This window comes from Bubalus bubalis, chromosome 5 (genome assembly GCF_019923935.1).
Source record: "Bubalus bubalis isolate 160015118507 breed Murrah chromosome 5, NDDB_SH_1, whole genome shotgun sequence".
NCBI lineage: Eukaryota > Metazoa > Chordata > Mammalia > Artiodactyla > Bovidae > Bubalus > Bubalus bubalis.
Window position 1 is genome coordinate 43,528,921 of NC_059161.1, and position 23,644 is coordinate 43,552,564.

The following is a 23,644-nucleotide window of genomic DNA, read 5'->3' on the forward strand; positions in this document are numbered from 1 at the left end:
TTGGCAAAAATCATGTGTTTCTATTTAATGAGTTTCATTAGGAGTTACATGCTTACATGGAGTGCATATAAATTTTATTTTTTCCTGCCCCATTTTTCCCCCTTGTAAACTCTTCAGTATTTCACGTGATAGTACGACCTTTAAAATTTATAAAAAGAGTATCACCTTTTTTATTTCATGCCATGTGCCTGAAAGGTTGCTTCCCAAAGTTATTAACTATGATTTTTTGATTAATGGTGGAACGTATGCTATAATTACATTATGAGTAGAGTTTCTTCAGCAGTTAATTCAAATTAATTTTGTCTTTCTGATTTTAATATAGAAAACCTAGAACGTATATTAGTATACATGAAACTAGGTTAGTATTGGGTTTTTTAATTTTATTATTCATGAAGTCTAAAGTATGGAAAAGCTAAGCCTCAGTGACAAAAACAAAAGAACAAAATATTTTGCTCACTTACATACCCATTTCCCATTTGTTCACTTGTTTTTACGAGATAGGTAGAAGTGGAAAGATATAATAATGAGTTGTGAAAGTAACTCATTCATGTTATAATATGGAAAAACTTACTTGAAAAACAGAGCAAATAAAATAAATACAATATACAGATATTTCCTTGAGCACCTGCTGTGGAAGAAATTATATGAGGCTTTGAAGTGAATTCATAGATCAAAGACAAGAATTTAAAATCTCATTGGTCTACTATACTATTTATTGGACTTGATTCATATTTTAAGAATAAATTAGTAGAACTGGAAAGAGCCTTTGAAGTAATTCAGTCCATCTACTTATTTGTGAAACCAATCACATATAAACTTAAAATAGAGTCAACAGATATTTTCTTACCACCTGCTACATATAAGAAAGTATATGATGCTCCTTAGGGAATAAATGAATCTAAGACATGTTTTGTGTCTTTGAACTCACAACATAATTGATATTTATTCATTTTTGTGTTTATAAAAACATGTATTTATTTGTCTTGGTTTCTATTTTAACTATAGGATAGTAAAACTGGAAAGGGCCTTAGAAACAACCCTATCAAACTCCTTTCAGTTGGAAAAACCATACCAAGAGAAATTAAATGACTTTCCCAAACTTATGTATTTATCTGTGACATAACTTGCTTCCAATGCAGTAACTTCACTACTAAGTATCTTGCCTTATTACTTGTCATATGTACAAAGTATAAATATGAATAAGAAGTGATATTATTAGAGAGATAAAGCAAACATTCTATAACTTAACTTCCCTCATACTATTATAAACTGATTTAGGAAGAATATTTACAACAATTCATAACACTTCGAGGGTGGGCTCCAGCATTTACATGCACATGCTCATTCTCCCTATATATATTTTTGTAATTTTTATTTTAGAAATTTACAGATTTAGAAATTGTGATCTTTCCACTCAGGCCTGGACTAATTTACCTTTGCATTTTTTATGAAGGAAACTTTGACTAGAGGAATAAGGAGGACTATCTAGCACTCTTATATACTTAAGAAAACAAAAGTTTTTTGCCTTGGGCACTTTTAGAAATACCTTTTATATGTAAGTCAGGCATCCTGGCCTTACCAGATTTTGACTACAAATTAAAAGTCACATTTACTTTAAGAACTAAATTATCGTGGCTTCAAGCCATGGTTTATAGCTGGGAATTATTTCTTCTCAAGAGTTTTCTGCTGTTTCTCAGAGTTCCCTAAAGTGCTTCCTCACATGGGGCCAAGAACAGGTTCCCTGTGTTCTGTTTACTCCTCTTGTGTCCACACCGCTTCGTCTAGCTTGGTCATCTTCCTGATATCGCAGCTGCCCTCTCCATGGAAGAGCCACCGTTACATTCACTCAGGATCTGGGGAGGAGGACAACTGCTCCACCCTTTGTTAGCCCCTTCCATATATGAAGCACACCTATTGCTTAATTCTGCACAGCACAGTAGAACTAAAGCCACGTGTCCTACCATGACTTCACAGAGACTTCAGGAATGGGTGTGAGGTACATCACACAAAATAACATGCTACTGTCACGTAGCTGTGATCAGAGCTTTGAGTCACTAAGCTCCCACTTGGCCTTGTGTGGCAGGGCTTGCTCCATGCCACCAGGAATATGCCGAGAAACTTTAGCACTCAGAGACTAAGCCAGATTGTCAGAAGGTCTCACAGAAAAGAGAATGCCTTTTCTTCAACCCAGTTGAAGTCCTATTTTCAAAGTCTTTGTTTCTTGTTAAAAGATTTTTTTTACTAGCTGCCTGGTCTTCAAGGTTTTAAAGACCTCACATGTTTTAGGTCATGAAGCCAAGAATAAGACAGAAATATAGATTGATCTTCCTACTTTTTGCCAAGTAGTACCTGAAGAATTTTTTCCAGATCCAGCCAGTTTGTCCTGTTTATTGACAAATTTTCCAAAATTCTGTCATTGAAGATACATTGACATTTTCAGTGAGGTGAGTTGTGTTCTTTTGGGTCTTTGTTGCTGGCTCAATGAAAGTTTGGAAAATACTGGCGTCTCCTCAGATATCTAAAATCCCACATACACATTTTAGCCAGATACATGACAGCCTACTAAATTGAAGAGATAACATTAAACTTCAATATATGTTTTCTTTGGAGTATACCAGAACCTCCCTACTATTTGGGATAAAAACTTGAAATAGAGCTACATTAAAGAATAGAATTTTTAATAATACTGAAAAAAATCAGCAATGGGGAAGGAAAATTTGATAAACTCTCTAAGATGACAGAGGGAAATAACAGATTAAATAATATGTAAGAAAATAATGTAGAAGATTAAAAAGCAGAGCGTCAAACATTTGGCTGGGTCATTTTCCAATAAAAGAGTTTTTTTTTAAGGTACAAAAGTAATAGCCAAAGATAATAGAAGACGATATTTTTCAGCTAAAAAGGATTTTTACCCCTGCAATATGTGAACCATTTTTTAAAATGGACCCCTGATACCAAGAACTGACTCACTGGTAAAGATCCTGATGCTGGGAAAGATTGAAGGCAGGAGGAGAGGGGGATGACAGAGGATAAGATGGTTGGCATCACCAACTTGATGGACATGAGTTTGAGCAAGCTCTGGGAGTTGGTGATGGACAGGGAAACCTGGCGTGCTACAGTCCATGGGCTTGCAAAGAGTTGGACATGACTGAGCAACTGAACTGATTGACATCTATTTTGACATACTGTGGGAAAGCTCTTAACAAAAATGAATTAAAATTGCATAAGAATCCTGAAAAGAAAAACAAAATACCTTCCAAAAAATTAACTGCCCTTAGACTTTTGACATCAAGTGGCAGAAGATAGTGGAGTCTGCTCCATAGAGTTGTTTGGTTTTAATGATATTTAGAATCCAAAAATACCACACTTAATCAATTTCTTTGGTTTTGGTTTTTCTTTTTTTTTTTTTTTTTGGTTCTGTTTTTATTTGGTTTTTGTTTGTTTTAGTTTTTTTGTTTTGTGAAGGAGATGGATATTCTTGAGAAAGATGTCATGGGGAAGAATAAAAAGCCTATCTGTGAAGAGAGAGAAATCTCCCCTGAAAATTCAAACATGTTTGAATATCTTTGAAATTGGAGTTCAAATTTGCACTATCTGTATAGTATTGGAAACACTGGAGCACATGGCAGAAACAGGCACAAATCTCCTCTTGAGGAATATACCTTCAACCCAGGTTTCACAAGATTCTCACAGAATAAGATCAACTGAACATGAACTCACATGGAAAGATTACAAAGCACAGGAGGAAACAAGTCACAATAAGAGAACAGAAACAATAAAATGAGGCACCCTTCCCCCATCAGATGTTGGAATTTTCATACAAAGAATAGTCAAATGTGTAAAAGTATTTAAAGAAGTAGAGGGGTAATGTAAACAGGAGCAAGAAATAAAAGACAAATGGAAAACTAGAAGTTCTAGAAACTTTTGATATTTCAAGTTCAGTAGATGAGTTATAAACAAGTTAGACATAACTGAGGAAGATAATAAAGTTAGATTTTTTTTTAGGTTAGCCAGAATACATCACAGAGTTATAAAGATATATAAATATAAGCAATTATGGGACACAAATATAGATGGAAAGTTCTAGAAGAAGAGAAGGGATAAGGCAATACTTGAGATAATTTTCTAATATAAAAGATGAATATATCTTCAAAATGAGTGTCTTAGGCTGTTTAAAACAATACTGCAGACTGTATGGGTTATAATCAACAAGCATTTCCTTCTCACAGGAAGTCCAAGATCATGGTGTTGGCAGATTTGGTGTGGTGGCTAGTAAGGGCCACTTCCTGTTTCATAGATATTACCTACTCACTGTGTCATTTTTACATGATAAGAGAGACTCTAGAGACTCTTTTAAAAAGAGCACTAATTCCATTCTTGAGGGCTCCACCCTTATGTCCTATCCTAAGCACCTTCCAGTGACTCCACCTCCTAACATCAACCCACCTGGAGGGTTAGGTTTCAACATATAAATTGTGCAATTGCACAAACATTCAGGTCAGAGCAATGAGGAAGAACTCCAAATCTGAAAACAGGAAACACACAGATGTACCAGCATGAAACTACAGCATATCAAAGAGGAAAACAAAAAACAGAGACAAAACTCAGCAGGATATTCGATACTATCATTAGGCTGACAATTATGGAAGCAAATAGCCAGTAGAAAAATATCTTCAATGAGATGACAGAAAATAACTGCTGATCTATAATTGTATATTCTTCGTCAAGTATACAAGGAGATTGAATAAATATATATATAAACTTCTGGTTTTGCCAGCAACCTTTGGCATTCTTTGGCTGGTAAATGCAGCACTCTAGTAGCAAGAATGCCCTGGTTTCTCAGACAGAAGGATTTTTAAATGGTACCAGATGAAATATGGATCTCTACAAAAGAATGAAGAACACTGAAAAAGGTAACTAAGGGGAAAACATTCCCTCTCTTCCTGGTCTTAGTCTTAGAAGCTCCTACCATGAATCTCTTATGGCATAGGGGAGGGAGGAGGGTGATTTGATGAGAGAGAAGGGAAGAAAAAAGAAAGAAAAAGGAGGAAAAAGGAGGAGGGAGAGATAGAAGAATGTCTGCTTAAGTATTAGTTTAGTGAACAACAATGTGACACTCCAGAAGAAATCTTAATTTTCCTGGAAGTGTATCAGGCATTTTCTTAGGATAATTAAATTTCTTCTCAAAAAGAGCAAATAGTCACGTTAGACTACAGAGTTCTGCCCCAGCTCATCCTTGAGATGATTGTCTGTCTCACCCATTCATAGAAGTAGCTTGCTCAAACTCCATCGAATAATTTCACCAGTTCAGTGGCTCTCAAACATTAGCTTACATGAGTATCACCTGGAGGACTTCCTGGACTAGATTTCTGGGCCACATCCCAGTATTTCTGATGAGTAGTTCTAAGATTGGGCCCCAAATTTTGCATCTCCAACAAGTCCCCAGATAATGATGGTGCTTCTGAACCAGGGACCACACCTTGAAAACAATCACATTAGTTCCTAGGGTGGGTACTATTTTTTTTTTATACTAGTATGCATTCAACAGAATTACCTGAGGAGCTTTTTTAAAAATGCAGGTACCCAAACTCCAACTCAAACCAATTAAATAATAATCTCTGGGAATGGAGCCCAAGAATCCTTATGGTTTAAAAGTTCCTCTGGGTGATTATAATGTACAGCTAGAATTTATAATCGCTGATTCACAGGAAACCAGTTGGTAAATATGAGCTTCCCAGATGGCTCAGTAATAAAGAATCCGCCTGCAAATGCACGAGATGCAGGTTCTATCCCTTGGTTGGGAAGATCTCCTGGAGAAGGAAATAGCAACCCACTCCAGTATTCTTGCCTAGAAAATCCCATGGATTAAGGAGCCTGGCGGGCTACAGTCCATGGGTTTGCAAGAGTCAGACTCAACTTACCGACTAAACAACTATTGGTAAATATGCAGGAATTCCCACACTGAGCATGTTTTAAATGGCTATATGCATGTCCATTCACCTAAGTTACAGGTTATGTCCAAATTATATGGAGAGTAGTGATATTGTAAGCATGAAGTTCCTGTGCTGGTAGATCCTGTATCAGTATCACTTATTGCAGCACATGTCACAGATGCTGATGTTTTGGTATTCCTACAATTATTATATGTAGTTCAGGCACGAGGACACAGGGACTCTGCTTCCACCTGAAGCAGCCACAGCAAAAAGGATCAGCCTGAATACCTGCAAACAGGTATTCACAACACAACTCAGTACACACAAAACCAAACATCCTAACAGTCATCACAAATGGGGGTTGGGTTACACAACTGGTCATAAACATTGTCATTGTCCCTGAACACAAATGTAAGGCAGCAAATCAATACTGTCTGCTTTTACTTTGATCAGAAGCCCTATAGAATCCATCTACCTTGTTCCCTGGGAAAGGGTATCCTAGGAACACAGTCCTGCATGTGTGCATGCTGAGTCACTTCAGTCATGTCCATCTCTTTGTGATGCTATGGACTTTAGCCCTCCAGGCTCCTCTGTCCATGAGATTCTCCAGGCAAGAATACCGGAGTAAGTTGCCATGCCCCCCATCCAGGGGATCTTCCCAACCCAGGGATCGAACCTGCAGCTCCTGCATTGCAGGTGGATTCTTTACTGCTGAGCCACTGGGGAAACCCCAAGAACACAATCCTAGGACCTCTTAACACTATCCGATAAGCTAAGACACCAAATTAGAGTGTATTTGATTACCTTTCACTAGTTTAGATCCCAATTTGTACGTCAGTTCCTTATAAGGGTAAGTGCCCGCCTTTCAGAATGTTGTCTAAACCTACCTTCCTAACACTTCCATGAAAAGAATCAGTGATGGATAGAACTCCTATTGTCTCAGTTTAGGGTTCAGGTTACACCCTCTGTGTTATTTAGAAACCTCTTCCTCAACAACTGAGTATCTACACATAACACCATTGCTCGTGATAGTTCCTTTTCCCACAGTGGTTTGTCATTAATTATCTAGCCATTTTGTTTTCCTCTGCTTGACTATATGGTTCGTCCATTAGTTACAGCTCACCAGCCGCTTGGCTTCCTGTGCTGCCTGCACTGAGACGGCCTGGAGCTAAGCATATTGTGCTGATTAGCTTAGTCCTTTGACAAGGGACTCATTAGATGGAAGGAAGAAGCCTAGCATTTAACCTAATGCCAGGTTGCGGCAGTGCTGCTCTCCTTGACCCACAAGTAGTCTTTGTGTTTCCTCTGCTAGGGCTGCCAGGGCTGCTGCTTTTTATCAGAAGCCCCGCCTTTAATCTCAGGGCACAGAGCCCTCCCTCAGAATAGGAGAGGACCAGTGTTTGTCCTGCTACCTGCTTGTCAGTGTAATAGTTTAGCCCTTTCCTTATTTGAAGTCAGGATCTAGGCCATCATTCTGGATTGTTCAAAGTTTTAACTGATCCAAAGTATAATTAGAAGCTTTGTTGTTATGGCTGTAGACAGCAGACCCATGAGGCCTTTGAACTCACATAGGTTCAACTAGATAGAAACTGGTGGTTTTTCTAAGAATATAGGTTTGTCTATGTCCCCTGAAATTCCTTACATCAAAATTACACTGTTGACTGCTGCTCTTTTCCTGACCTTAGAGGGATCATCCTCAGATCCAAGATCCAAAGCCCACAGTGAGTAATACCACTAAAGAAAATGCTGGAACAGATGGAGTCAGCTATTTTTAATTGGTCTTATACCATTCAGAGTTTGATCAGAAAAACAGAGACACTCTGAGTGATATAGCATATGGAATTTATTACAGGAATATTAGACTTTATGTAATTGTGGGACCAGTAGAGAAGTCTGTGAAAAACTGCTTCTCCTGAGTCTTGTGTGGGGTTTGAAGTTTCTATAGGTCAGCTGAACTAACACTGGAGAGAAGATTCTCTGGTAGCAAAGCTAGGCCTTAACTAAGGACTATTCCCTGACCCCAGAGTAAAAGGAATGAGCAAACATGCCCGGCAGGATTGCAGGTTTGATGTGAACCAGCAGCTCCCACAGCTCCCCCTTTATTGTCCTCTGTGGTTGTCCCATCCTTGTCTCATCACTGCATGCCGAGTGGGGGTAGCGGGGTGGGGTCTCAAGCAACTTCTTTCAGTTCACAAATCTCTGAACCAAAAGAAGCTGTAACAGAGGAGAACCTGAAGACCACACCCGGGAGCCTCATTCTCACCCAAATATGATTTTGATGGCCTGCACATCAACCCAGAGCCTAAGGCCATAATGGTAGATGACTTGGGGGGGGGGGGGCAGGAATTGAGTATATTCTGCATGTGGACAGAATATAAATAATTGTGGCCGTAAGGCCATGTGTACTGGTTGAAAGAAGATGTCTGTGGTATTCCGCTCTCCTCATCATGAGATGGACTCTGTTTCTTCTCTTCTTGAATTTGGGCTAACTTTGTATCTCGCCCTGGCCAATTCAATGTGGCAGAAATGATATGTGAGTTCTGGGGTCTGCACCTCAAGAAGGCTTGTAGCTCCTGCCCTTGCCCTTGTAGAATGCTCCCTGAGACTGACATGCTGTGAAAAGACGTAGAGAAGCCCAAACGTCCCGTCTCTCTCAGCTGCGGTGACCCCAATCCTGCTGACATATCACCAATATTCTGTTACATAAGTGAGACCAGAAGAAGGGCCACACAGTCAACCAAAAACCTGGAAATGATAAACTGATGTTGTTTCAAGCCTCTAAGTTTTGGGTTGCTGTGGCCGATTGTGTTTTCCAGTGATGACCTCCCCAACAGATCCCATCCAACCTGCTCATCTCACAGAGTGATACTGGCACTCCTCCCATCTGGTAATGGAGTCCACGTCCCTTCTCCTTGAACCAGATTTTCAACCAATAGGGTTAAGCCGAAATGATGCCATGTAACATCCTAGACCAAGTTATAAAAATACTTTCACTTCTGCCTTGTTTTCTGGGAACTTAGCTGCCATGATGTGAGGGCGCCCAGCCATATGGAGATGGTCCCACCTGAGGTCCCTGTAGACAGGCAGGATTAACAGCCAGAGGTAAATAAGCCTTCAGAAGATTCCAGCCCTCCCCACCCTCAAACCCCCACAGAAGACACCACAGGAACCAAGATGATCTGCCCTGACAAGCCCTGCCCAAACCCTTACAGATTTGTGAGCAAAAAGAAAAATAGTTGCTCTTTGAAGCTACTAAATTTGTGATGATTTGTTACATAGCAATTGATAACTGATGTAAATTGTATAGAGAATAATATATGTATCAAAGCCTATACAAATGTTTCAAATTACAGGTACTAAGCCTTCTTTCAGAGAAGGCAATGGCGACCCACTCCAGTACTCTTGCCTGGAAAATCCCATGGATGGAGGAGCCTGGTAGGATGCAGTCCATGGGGTTGCTAAGAGTCAGATACGACTGAGCAACTTCACTTTCACTTTTCACTTTCCTGCTTTGGAGAAGGAAATGGCAACCCACTCCAGTGTTCTTGCCTGGAGAATCCCAGGGACGGCGGAGCCTGGTGGGCTGCCGTCTATGGGGTCGCACAGAGTTGGACACAACTGAAGCGACTTAGCAGCAGCAGCAAGCTTTCACTTTTGCTTCACATCTACCACCACACAAGTACAGGGAGACTGCGAGTTCATGAGTTACTCATGAACTCATGAGCAAATGAAGAACAATAGAGAAGAATAACATATCACCCTGTAGAGCAAATACTTTAATTTGTTTCTCAGCAAAATTATCAGTTCCTACAAATCTTGATCTCTCAAGGCCATTTAGAAATATTTTATGACTAGAGTTCCCACACATGGGACTTTGCAGTAAAAAGAAATACGTGTACTTAATCCTCATGACAGCTCAATATAGAAAGCCTGCAGTTAATTAACTTGTGAGAAGAAGTATTTTGGGTTTTTTTATTTATTTTTAATTGAAGGATAATTTACAATATTCTGTTGGTTTCTATCACAAGTCAACATGAATCAGCCATAGATACACGCATGTCCCCTCCCTCTTGAACCTGCCTCCCACCTCCCACCCTGAGAAGAAATGTTTAGCACATACTTTATTTCCACTACTGTTTCTTGTTCTAGGAATCTTAATCTTGCTGGGTTGGTGGTTTGGGGAACTGAAGTAAGTGAATCTGGAATCTAGATGTTGGTAAGCGCTACTTCAAAGCAGAATAAACACCTCTTATGAAGTCAGCTCTTTTCCCTCCTTATCCACAGTTCCCCGGTGTCTCAGGTCTGCTTGAGCTGCACTGTCACCACCGCCAGGCTGGGGCATGACTGTGAACTTGACCCCACAGAGCACGAATGCTAGTGTTTGCACCAGATGGGATGTGAAGCTGCCCATTGAGGTCTAGACTCCAGTTAAGGAAGAGCTGAAACTTCTCAGTGATCTTAACTTTCACAGCTCATTGATTTCCAACCCTGGGCTGAAGAAATGCATCTTAATTCTGTGATTTTGGAAAGGAGACCCATGTTTTTTGGAGAGGGAGCTCAAACCTGCACACAAATCAGAAATGCAGTGAAATACTTTGGAAATGGAAGCAAAACCTATCAATCTTATCTTATTGAAGTTAAGTCTGATTACTTGTTTGGTTTTTTAACATTCCTAATGTTGTCTTTATGACTAACCCCACTTAATTTTTCTCACACTTAACTTTTAGTAACATAGAATATGACACAAGGCACCAGTTAATACAGAGTTCACTTTTGTTACAAATGCTGAACAACTTGATGAAGATGATATCCATGATCCTTCAGGTTCACACACATTACATGGGCTTTTTTTTAATTGATAACTGAATGTTCTCCAGCACCACAATTTGAAAGCATCAGTTCTTCAGCACTTGGCCTTCTTTATGGTCCAGCTCTCACATCTGTACATGGCTACTGGGAAAAACCATAGCTTTGACTACATGGACTTTTGTTGGAAAAGTGACATCTCTTCTTTTTAGTATGCTGTCTAGGTTTGTCATAGCTTTCCTTCCAAAGAGCAAGCATCTTTTAATCTCACAGTTACAGTCACCATCCACGGTGATTTGGGAGGGAGCCCAAGAAAATAAAATCTGTCACTGCTTCCACTTTTTCCCTTTCTATTTGCCATGAAGTGATGGGACCAGATGCCATGATCTTGTTGGTTGTTTTTTTTTTTTTTTTTATGTTGAGTTTTAAGTCAGTTTTTTCACTCTCTTTCACTCTCAGCAAGAGGCTCTTCAGTTCCTCTACAATTTTGGGCAAAATCATTTAAGACAAAGCCTATTTTATAAAGTGTTGGATATATCATGTAATTTAATACTGTACTGAAAGTGAAAAAGAATAGCTGTTTGGGTGCAGAATGGTTGTGTGGGCTGATGGAGAGCTGTGGCTGCTGTCATTGCTCAGCATCATGACAGTATTACACCACACATCACTAGCCCAGGAAAAGCTCAGATTCAAAGTAACGGTTTCTGCTTAATGCATACTGCTCTAGCACCACCATGAAGTTGGAAAATCATAAGTCAAACCACCAGAAGTCAGAGAGAGTCTGTACTTTATTCCTTTCTATGGTCAAATAATATTCCATCCTATGGACAGACCCGTATTCTTGATCCATTCATCACTCCAGTCCCTCTTTGGGCAGAAATAAAATGCTCAGAATGAAAAGTAAATTTCCAAATGCACACATCCACTTGAGCAGACATGTGTTTACTACCATGGGGAGCCGAGCACCAGTGAGTCAGCGCTGAGACCTGACCAGACTCACACCTCAGCCCTGCTTTTGTTCTGAGCTTAATCTCATGGCCTGTCCTGTTTTGGTTAATCTCTCCCAAAACCCTCTTACTATGATCCCATTTTTATGGTACTCCCTAACTTCCCTTCCTTGATCTGATTTCCGGTTATGAATATGCCCTGTTTATTTGGTTCAGGGTTACTCTGATTTCAGCACATCCCTACCTGATTCTTTTAGCATTTTCTTGCTTTCTTGTTTTCTAGAGAAAGTAAGAAAGGCAAATAAACCCTTGCTCTTCCCCTCCTGTCTCTTATCAAAATGATGGGAAGTAGCAGTGATACCATTCCCTGCACTCTTAATGACACAAGCATCTTTCCTGTCCACTTCTTTGAACACACTGGTGTGGTCTTTCCTGCCCAGAATGTACCTAGTCTGAAGACTTCATGCCTCATGGACTTGATTTTCTCCGTACCGTGGGAAAAAGAAGTAAATAAAAAAAGAAGTTGGAACAGAAAAGTAGATGAAATAATACAAGGGATTGGTGAAGAGAACAGCTGCCGTGAGTAAAAGAAAACATACTTTTTAATAAACTTTAGTACAATAGTGAGGACAAAAGCTTGCAAAATCTAAAATCTTTAGGATCATTTGTTTATTTATTAAAGTGTTTGCTGACCATTGGACAGACTTTTCACAGAATCCCTTTCCCCTAATTGATTATGAAAGTGTCCAACTCTTTGCAGCCCCATAGACTGTAGCCTGCCAGGCTCCTCTGTCCATGGATTTCTCCAGGCAAGAATACTGGAGTAACTTATATTACCATATGTAAAATAGATAGCCAATGGGAATTTGCTGTTGTGTCTCAGGGAACACAAATGAAGGCTCTGTATCAACTAGAGAGATGCGATGGGGAGGGAAATGGGAGGGAGATTCAAGAGGGAGAGAACATATGTATATCTATGGCCAATTCATGTGTTGATGTTTGACTGAAAGCAACAAAATTCTGTAAAGCAGTTATCCTTCAATTAAAAAAGAAAGAAAGAAAGAAGAATACTGAAGTGGGTTGCCATTTCCTTCTTCAGGGCATCATCCTGACCCAGGGATCAAACCCGGGTCCCCTGCATTGCAGGCAGATTCTTTACCATCCAAGCCACCAGGGAAGCTATTTGTCCTAACAAACTTGCTTCTTTGTCCTTGATTATGAACTTAGACTGGGGATTATGAACTTAGACTGGGGTGGATGTTTGCTCAGGAGACAAGGCAGCCCTGATATTCTTAGGGGAGGACTCATGGAGTGCTATGGAGAGAAATGGGGAACTTTTTGTTGTTCTAAAGGTAACAGAGCAAATAGTTTTTAACTTGAACTAGAAACACAGCTTTGGAGAGAACTGAGAAACTAGCAGAGAATCATGTGTTACTATTTCTTACCCTAAGTATGTAACAATAACTTAGCACTTTGTCAGGAAATATGCACATGCTGTATCCCTTCATCTTTCCTGTCAAATGCTTTACAGCTGCTCTTTCAGGTTCTCACACACCAAGATTGTTACCACATAACAAAGAACTATGAGCACAGCTCAGCTAGTAAAGAATCCACCTGCAAAGCAAGTGTTGGATTCCTGAGTCGGGAAGACGCCCAGAGAAGGGATAGGCTACCCACTCCAGTATTCTTGGGCTTCCATGGTGGCTCAGCCAGTAAAGAATCTGCCTGCAATGAGGGAGAGCCGGGTTTGATCCCTGGGTTGGGACGATCTCCTGGAGGAGGCCATGGCAACCCACTGCAGTATTCTTGCCTGGAGAATCCCCATGGACAGAGGAGCCTGGCAGGCTACAATCCATGGGATCAGAAAGAGTCGGACATGACTGACCAGCTAAGCACAGCACAGAGCACTGTTTTATTAGATGTAAGACTACAAGAGCTTCCAATCTAAATTTACATTTCAGTTCCTTGTTCCTTTATTAAGTTATCTTTAAAATTACAAAAGTAATCTATGCTTGCTAAGTTGCTTCAGTCGTGTCCGACTCTGTGCAACCCCATAGACAGCAGCCCACCAGGCTCCGCCATCCCTGGGATTCTCCAGGCAAGAACACTGGAGTGGGTTGCCATTTTCTTCTCCAATGCATGAAAGTGAAAAGTGAAAGTGAAGTCACTCAGTCACGACCCCATGGACTGCAGCCCACCAGGCTCCGCCGTCCATGCGACTTTCCAGGCAAGAGTACTGGAGTGGGTTGCCAGTGCCTTCTCCCAATCTATGCTTAGTGAATCACATAAAGTGTTACTCACTCAGTCGTGTCTGACTCTTTACAATCCCATGGACTGTAGCCCACCAGGCTCCTTTGTCCATGGGATTCTCCAGGCAAGAATAGTGGAGTGAGTTGCTATTTCCTTCTCCAGGAGATCTTCCCGACCCAGGGATCAAACCTTGGTCTCCTGCATTACAGGCAGATTCTTTACCATCTGAACCACCAGGGAAGCCCAGTGTGTCACATACAGCACACAATATTCAGGTATATCATGAAAAAAATAATTCCCTGCATAGTGACTGTTAACAGACTAGTGTCTAATTTTCCGCCCTTTCATTCACCATTCATCCATAAATGCTTGTTGACAACCTACAATGAAGGTTAGATCAATAAACAAAGCAAGGATTATTTCCCTTGTGGAACTCCTATCACAGCAGAGGAGAAAGAGGTCATTAAAATATAATTGTTTAAAAAGATAGGATGGGGTCTCTCAGGTAAATGAGTCAGAGGTTAGGGCTTTGCATCCCAAAGGCCATGGAAAAGCAAGGATTCAAAGGTGAAAGGGTTTGAACCTTTGGGTTCAGACCCAAAGGTTGAACGGAGGGTTCACTGACAACTTTGGTGAATAAAGCCAGGCCCCCTGGGGTCTGGACCAGCCACAGAACAGCAGTAATAAGATGTAACAATAATGGAATGTTTGGCATGTGGTAGCCCTCAACATGGTTTACCTAGTCTGACCCTCACAGAAACAGATAGGTACTACTTTAATCTCTGTTTTGCAGCTGAGAACACGGAGGTTGAGTAAAATGAATTTGCCCAAGAATACTCCAGACAGTGAGCAGCAGACGTGTACCCAAACCGAGCTCTGCTAACTTTCAGTTCAGTTCAGTTCAGTCGCTCAGTGGTGTCCAACTCTTTGCGACCCCATGAATCACAGCATGCCAGGCCTCCCTGTCCATCACCAACTCCCGGAGTTCACTGAGACTCATGTCCATCGAGTCAGTGATGCCATCCAGCCATCTCATCCTCTGTCGTCCCCTTCTCCTCTTGCCCCCAATCCCTCCCAGCATCAGAGTCTTTTCCAATGAGTCAACTCTTCGCATGAGGTGGCCAAAGTACTGGAGTTTCAGCTTTAGCATCATTCCTTCCAAAGAAATCCCAGGGCTGATCTCCTTCAGAATGGACTGGTTGGATCTCCTTGCAGTCCAAGGGACTCTCAGGAGTCTTCTCCAACACCACAGTTCAAAAGCATCAATTCTTTGGCGCTCAGCCTTCTTCACAGTCCAACTATCACATCCATTCATGACCACAGGAAAAACCATAGCCTTGACTAGATGGACCTTTGTTGGCAAAGTAATGTCTCTGCTTTTGAAAAAATATGCTATCTAGGTTGGTCATAACTTTCCTTCCAAGGAGTAAGCATCTTTTAATTTCATGGCTGCAGACATCATCTGCAGTGATTTTGGAGCTCAAAAAATAAAGTCTGACACTGTTTCCACTGTTTCCCCATCTATTTCCCATGAAGTGATGGGACTGGAATTCAGCAAATGCTGCAAATCAGGGCTTTGTGTAACATTTTGTTGAGTGTCTAGACTTAATGAAGTGACGAAGAATGTTAATAACAATACAAATTAAGCTTAAAAGCCTTTCTTGACTGTAGATGTTACATTGTGATAGCAATAAGAATTGAGAAAATATTCTACTGTTAAAAGCTATATTGGATTCAGCACAGAAGAAAACTCATATCATTGATTAATGAGTGAAGTTCCAACATGTCTTTGTTGTTTTGTTTTCATTTTAACTGTTACTATAAATGAAAATAGTAACCTCCATTCATATCAGAACTACACTTATTCACTAACTGCAGCCATAGGTTGACCATGAACACAAGAGTACAGCAAAAATCAATGAAAGCATATTGTGAGAATTGATTGGCTGTGTGGAATCTACAATAAAGAATATTTATGTATTTTATTATTACTTTTGTAAATTGTGTTATGTATCTTTGATATAATAAACTTTATAAGCTGTTAACCATCTACCAGCACAGCACTGAATAGTGGAGAAAGAATCTTGCACAGAGAAGCAGTAGTCTCTAAATTCATTTGTTCAGATACTGTCTTGCGCTACAGCTGTTTTATTCTTTCTTTTTTCTTTGTTTATGTGTTAAATATAACTGAATCATACAGTATATCAGGATATTTGCAACCTATGAGAACATGACATCCACTTTATTATCTCCTGTCTGGAACTTTCCAGTGACTCTTCAAAGCTTTATCAGCCGACTTCACAGTTCCACTTGGATATCTAACAGGTTCTGTGAACTTGTTATGGTTTCACCATGCACCCAATTGCTAGAACCAAACCCAAGGCAGCGCCCTTGATCCCTTACTTCACTTTCTCTTACCAGCAAATACCATTAACTCTGTGTATTAGTGGGCTTACACTACCAAAAGAAAATACTATAGGCACAGGGGCTTCACCACCAGGCGTTTACATCATCACAGTTCTAGTGAAAGCGCTCTTCCTGGCTTGCAGATTATTGCCTTCTCACCCTGTCCTCGCATGGCAGAGATGGAGAGAGAGGGTAAGCTCTCTGGTGTCTCTTCTTATAAAGGCACTAATCCCATTATGAGGATCGCACCCTCATAACCTCATCTAACCCAAACTATTGACCAAAGGCCCAATCCCCATTTGGGTTAGGACTTCAATCCATGAACTAGGGTTTAGGATTTCAACATCTAGATGTGACGGTGGGTGGGGGTCGCGGTACACCATTCATTCCACAGCCCTCTATTGCATAATATATTTCTGACCACTTAACTCCATCTCTGTTCCTTGTGCTGTACCCAAGTCACTATTACTCCCCACATAGACTATTGTTAAAGTTGCCTACGCTGTCTCTTTGTTGCCGGTTTCTCTTCTTATGATTGGTTCTCCACATAATTGGCAGTGTGTTTTTGGCTCAGACGGTAAAGCGTCTGCCCGCAATCCGGGAGACCCGGGTTCCATCCCTGGGTTGGGAAGATTCCCTGGAGAAGGCAATGGCAATCCACTCCAGGACTCTTGCCTGGAAAATCCCATGGATGGAGGAGCCTGATAGGCTGCAGTCCCTGGGGTCGCAAAGAGTCGGACACGACTGAGCGACTTCACTTTCACTTTTAAAACTGTAGACTAGATTGTTATTCTCTTGCATAGAATCCTCAGTGGTTTCCAAATGCTTTCCCATGACCCTCAAGCCCTACCTAGCCCCAGTGGCCTCATGAACATTCTCCCCATTACTTACTACCCCTCCAGCCACACTGGCCCTCTTCTTGTTCTTAAACGCATCAATCTAGCTCTTGCTTTGGAAACTTTTCCACTGCTCTGTCTGTGCCAGGAATGGTTTACACACTAATCTTCACATAATTGTCATTCAGTGTTCAGATCAAACATCACCTTTACAAAGAGGCCCTCTTTGGAGGGCATGTCCTGTATCCGCCACCCCCCCACCCCCCGCCCACCCCCACCTCCTATTACTCTCTATCACGTTAGGGTGGCAGTATTGCATGGTGGTTAAGAAAATCTGAAATCTGTAGGCAAACTACTCTATGCTGTTTACCACTGTGTGACTTTGGTCGAGTTACCTAAGCTCTCTGTGCATAAGTTTCTTCATGGGAGTTTCCTCATGGGTCAAATAGGATTGATGTACAGCTTCAATGAATTAACACTAAACGGTAATAGTAAATACTCAACATATGTTAGCTGCTATTATTATTACCTTTTTTCATTTTTTCAGAGGATTTACCATTATTCAATTATATGCTTATTGTCTCTCTCTCCCCTTATCCTCACCCCTACCCCACACCTCCTCTCCAGGATGTGAGGTCTGTAGAAACAGGAAATTTATCTTGTTTTATTTTCCAGGATATTTCCCCAGTCTCTAGAGCAGAGGTTGGCATATAGTGAGCATTTATAAAGTATATGTTGGCTAACTAAATGAACAAAGAGCAATCGTCAGAAAGGCATGAGAGTAACCAAGGGAGCGTAGAGTCATTTAGCTCATACCCAGCTTCATGCACAGTACTTTGAAACTTATTTGTTGGTGCTGGGGCAGGCACTTCAAAAACAAAAGTAACATTCCTAGCACCATCACCTCAATCACTTAAAAAGATTAATTTGGGCCCCTCAAATAACACACTTTTCTGTAATGACTGTTATCTTCTTTTCTTACTGGTTAGCACAGTTCATAGCTCAAAGGTGTGTCTTAAATATCTTTGGGATACACATAGTCTGTAACATAAGCTTGTAAGTTCTATAACATTTGTGTAGTGTTTACAGTTTACAAAGCAGGCCAATGTTCCTTACAACATGGGTGCACAATGTCTGTGGTTGACTTTAAATTTCTTCAGGACAGTGTAATATTCTTTGTGGGTTATTTGGTTTAAGCTATGCCCTAGAAGCAGCTAGCATTCTAATAACTATGAATCCACTCTTCAGAAATAGTTAGCTAGCATCATACCAGAAAGGCCACATTCCAGAGATGGAGCTACAAATAATTTAGTCACCTTAATCTCTGATAACACTGGATATTTTGCTAATTACCATAGTGAATGCCAGAAATGGCTTTTTACCAGAAAAAATAACAGCTTAATAATTATCATGATGAACACTAGAGATGAAATCTCAAAAGAATGCTCTCCATTCCTGATAAATCAGGGTTTAAAAATTCTAGTCCTCAACCTTTGCAGATGCCATCTGAGGCTTCATCCCTGTTGGTTCTGGCTTTCCCACTGGTCTGCAAGATTTTCGGTTGCCAGATGCTGACAGTGGAATCCTGCCTCCGCAGCCCTGTGGGTCTGTTTCTCAACTAGTCAGTACAAGCTGGTGGTCAAACCTACCTACAACTGCACCCTCCAATAGTGTGATCACACTACCTACATGTGAATTTTGAGCATTTATATATGGCTAGTTTAAATTGTAAAAGATACACATCAGATTTTGAAGACAGTACATAAAATGTAAAGTATCTCATTAATAATTTTTTATGTTGGGTGATTGTTTAAATCACAGTCTTCTGGCTATGTACCCATGCCCCTGAAGTGGGAGGTCAGAGCCTTAGTTGCTGGACTGCCAGGGAAGCCCCTCTTTTTACTATTTCAGATGTGGCTCCTAGAAAACTTAAAAATACATTTGTGGCTCAAATTCTATTTCTATAGGATAGTGCTGACCTAGGATGGAGAGTACCACTTTCAACCAGCTAATAAGACAATTAAATACTAACTGTGCCTACTTTCTAATAAATATTCATTTTATTTGCTTTCACTCACTTAATCTAGTGAAGTAACTGTGGCATCCTTATCCAAACTGTAATAAGCCAGAAAGAATTTAAAACTTTTAGGTGATTGAATGATTTATGTCAACTGTGAGGTTGTAAAAGTATTAAATAGAAGCGATGACTAAGATCATGTGTAAGATAGTAGAGAAAATATACTGGGTTTGAATCAACTAGTTCTAAAAAATATCACGTTTACTCACTTTATTTTCACAAGACCCTATTAAGTAGAAACTAAGCAAAATGGCTGTCTGGGGAGGCCTTACAAATAGCTGTGGAAAGAAGCGAAAAGCAAAGGAGAAAAGGAAAGATATAAACATCTGAATGCAGAATTCCAAAGAATAGCAAGAAGAGATAAGAAAGCCTTCTTCAGCGATCAATGCAAAGAAATAGAGGAAAACAACAGAATGGGAAAGACTAGAGATCTCTTCAAGAAAATTAGAGATACCAAAGGAACATTTCATGCAAAGATGAGCTCGATAAAGGACAGAAATGGTATGGACCTAACAAAAGCAGAAGATATTAAGAAGAGGTGGCAAGAATACACAGAAGAACTGTACAAAAAAGATCTTCACGACCCAGATAATCACGATGGTGTGATCACTGACCTAGAGCCAGACATCCTGGAATGTGAAGTCAAGTGGGCCTTAGAAAGCATCACTACGAACAAAGCTAGTGGAGGTGATGGAATTCCAGTGGAGCTATTTCAAATCCTGAAAGATGATGCTGTGAAAGTGCTGCACTCAATATGCCAGCAAATTTGGAAACCTCAGCAGTGGCCACAGGACTGGAAAAGGTCAGTTTTCACAATCCCAAAGAAAGGCAATGCCAAAGAATGCTCAAACTACCGCACAATTGCACTCATCTCACATGCTAGTAAAGTAATGCTCAAAATTCTCCAAGCCAGGCTTCAGCAATATGTGAACTGTGAACTTCCAGATGTTCAAGCTGGTTTTAGAAAAGGCAGAGGAACCAGAGATCAAATTGCCAACATCGGCTGGATCATGGAAAAAGCAAGAGAGTTCCAGAAAAGCATCTATTTCTGCTTTATTGACTATGCCAAAGCCTTTGACTATGTGGATCACAATAAACTGTGGAAAATTCTGAAAGAGATGGGAATACCAGACCACCTGATCTGCCTCTTGAGAAATTTGTATGCAGGTCAGGAAGCAACAGTTAGAACTGGACATGGAACAACAGGCTGGTTCCAAAGAGGAAAAGGAGTACATCAAGGCTGTATATTGTCACCCTGTTTATTTAACTTATATGCAGAGTACTTCATGAGAAACTCTGGACTGGAAGAAACACAAGCTGGAATCAAGATTGCCGGGAGAAATATCAATAACCTCAGATATGCAGATGACACCACCCTTATGGCAGAAAGTGAAGAGGAACTCAAAAGCCTCTTGATGAAAGTGAAAGTGGAGAGTGAAAAAGTTGGCTTAAAGCTTAACATTCAGAAAACTAAGATCATGGCATCTGGTCCCATCACTTCATGGGAAATAGATGGGGAAACAGTGGAAACGGTGTTAGACTTTATTTTTCTGGGCTCCAAAATCACTGCAGATGGTGACTGCAGCCATGAAATTAAAAGACGCTTACTCCTTGGAAGGAAAGTTATGACCAACCTAGATAGCATATTCAAAAGCAGAGACATTACTTTGCCAACAAAGGTCCATCTAGTCAAGGCTATGGTTTTTCCAGTGGTCATGTATGGATGTGAGAGTTGGGCTGTGAAGAAGGCTGAGTGCCGAAGAATTGATGCTTTTGAACTGTGGTGTTGGAGAAGGCTCTTGAGTCCCTTGGACTGCAAGGAGACCCAACCAGTCCATTCTGAAGGAGATCAGCCCTGGGATTTCTTTGGAAGGAATGATGCTAAAGCTGAAACTCCAGTACTTTGGCCACCTCATGCGAAGAGTTGACTCATTGGAAAAGACTCTGATGCTGGGAGGGATTGGGGGCAAGAGAAGGGGACGACAGAGGATGAGATGGCTGGATGGCATCACTGACTCGATGGACGTGAGTCTCAGTGAACTCCGGGAGTTGGTGATGGACAGGGAGGCCTGGCCTGCTGCGATTCATGGGGTCGCAAAGAGTCGGACACGACTGAGCGACTGATCCGAACCGATCCGATCAGTATTAATAATGTGTGTGTGCACGCGCGCCCAGTCGTGTCCGATTCTAAACGATCCCATGGGCCACGGATTTTCCAAGCAAGAATACTGGAGTGGGTTGCCGTTTCCTTCTCCTAGGGATCTTCCTGACCCAGGGACCCACAAACACTATTAATAATCCCAATTTCACTCCCCGCTGATTTAAGCGTAACTTCAGAGTCTCTTATCTGAAAGGGCTTCAGCTGGAATCACTTCCACCTCTGCCAGCTTCAGCCAGGGATTCTTAGGACTTCGGCCCACGCAGCACAGCCAATCAGAGCTGCGGGATTAGCCACGTCACTCTCCTAAAAGTCCTCACCAATTTCCAGAGTATGCCTCGTCCCCGTCCCGCCCCTTTTCTATTTGTTAGAGGCCAGCAGCGGCCATTTTTGATTAGGGCGGAAATCCAGTTAAGACGTGCAGTTAAAAGGCTAAAAATTAAAATCAAGGCTGACTTTCACGTTTAAGTCAAAGGCCAAGAGAGGAGACATCTTCACAGACCAACTAGGAGACTAGGGCCAGAGAGTGAGCCGCGGTCCCGCACTGGCGCCCACACTCAAGATGGCACCGGCCTGAGAAACACCTGCGCGGCCGCTCTATCTCGGTTCCGGGTGCTCTCGCCCTCGTGGTGGCGTTGGAGGGCTGAAGGCCGGCATTCTTTCCGGCTTCCGGACCCGTCTCTATGGTGCCGGAGAGACCAGACTCGGAAGATTGTGGGGGTAGTGGCCAGAGCGTCACGGGGGAGGCGAGGGTGGTTGGCGTCAACACGGGGAGACGAGGGGACCGAAGCTAAGACCCTTGGCCACCTCCCCCACCGCCCACCCGCAGGTAACAGGGAGCCGCCGGCTGCGTCCTGCGTCAGTGCAGGTCTGGGCCGCCGGGGATGGGGCCGGCCCGGGCCGGGAGCGAGGCGGGGGGCACGCGCCCCGCTCGCGGGTCCGCGCTTGGGGCCCGCGCGGGGGCGAGCTCGGCGCGGCACCGCTGCCGGTTGAGCGCTGCTTGCCGCCTCCGCGCATCCTCTCTGTGCTCACTGCCGGGCCCCCTGCTAATCCGGGCGTCGCGGAGGACCCCCCCACCCCGTGGGGCGTTGGAAGGGAGCCGCTGAGCCCGGCCTCGCGGGCAGGTGTGGAAGGTGAGCGGCCAGCGAAGTGGAATCGCCGCCCCGGCCTCTAAGCGACCCCAAGGAGTCGCGGTCAGATCCCCGCCGACCTCCAGCCTCCGCTCCCGGCCTGCCCCCCTGGCCCCCGGAAGGGCGAGTGTGCGCGGCGGGGCGAGAAGGTGCCAGGCGCTTGGGGCCCAGCCGCGGGAGCATGGGTTCGCGCCCGCCCTGGGATGCTGCCTTCATTCTCGTTCGGACACCGGTGCGGGGCCCCAGAGGCCCCGCTGGCTCCTGTCTCTGGGTAGTGCATTTTGTTTAGAATAAAGGTGAAACATATATAGGTAACCGTGCGAATACTCAGTTGGATCCTGAATTTTGGAATCCCTGTTACTGTTGTTTTTAAGGACTCGTGCGCATACCCCCAAAACATCCCGTGCCTTAGCTGAAACCATACTTAGTTCTTTAGGTACGCAAAGGCTTCATTATATATTGCTGGACTGAGTTCATTATAGGGAATGTATGCGTGAAACAGATCAAAGCGAAGGGCAAGTAATATTGTCACCTGATAACAAAATACCGATCAATAACAGATGTCCTTTGAACTCTCAGTGTAAAACCTTACTGTTGGAACTTACAAGTTGAGGGAGCTAAGATCACGATCATCCCAATTACTTGAGAAGGAGAGCGAGTTCCCCAAAGAACACTCATTTCTTTGTTTAGTGTATGAGTTGCCCAGTAACATAGACAAGGACTTTTAATCCCACAGGTGGCCTAGAAACTTGATGTGCTGCCCAAGGAAATAAAAGGATGAAGGAAGATAGGTGAACAACATTTTAAAGAGAAGACGATGATACCTATACAAGTCAGAAACTGCCTACCCAATATTTTATTTTAGTGTCTGTGTGCGCGGGAGAGAGATCAAACGTGTCCAACTCTGCGACCCCATCGACTAGCCCACCAGGCTCCTTTGACCATGGCATTTTCCAGACAAGAATACTGGAGCTTGGAAATGGGTTGACATTTCCTTCTCCAGGGGATCTTGCCGACCCAGAGATGGAGTCTGTGTCTCTTGGTCTCCTGCTTTGGCAAGCGGATTCTTTACCAGCTGAGCCACCAGGTGGTAAATTCTGA

The 23,644-nt window shown here is 42.2% G+C and overlaps 1 protein-coding gene across 2 annotated transcripts in view; it reads left to right on the top strand.

Moving 5' to 3' along the window:
• The first annotated feature begins 21,904 nt into the window (after positions 1-21,904).
• Positions 21,905-23,644, top strand: part of SCYL3 (SCY1 like pseudokinase 3) — a 43,691-nt gene continuing 41,951 nt past the window's right edge. The window contains exon 1 of one of the 2 annotated variants that reach the window (XM_006073101.3): positions 21,905-22,242. The gene's annotated coding sequence lies outside the window, so the exon portion shown is untranslated. Of the gene's footprint in view, positions 22,243-22,395; positions 22,547-23,644 lie in introns of those variants that run through there. The other variant, XM_025285973.2, reaches the window with a different exon arrangement.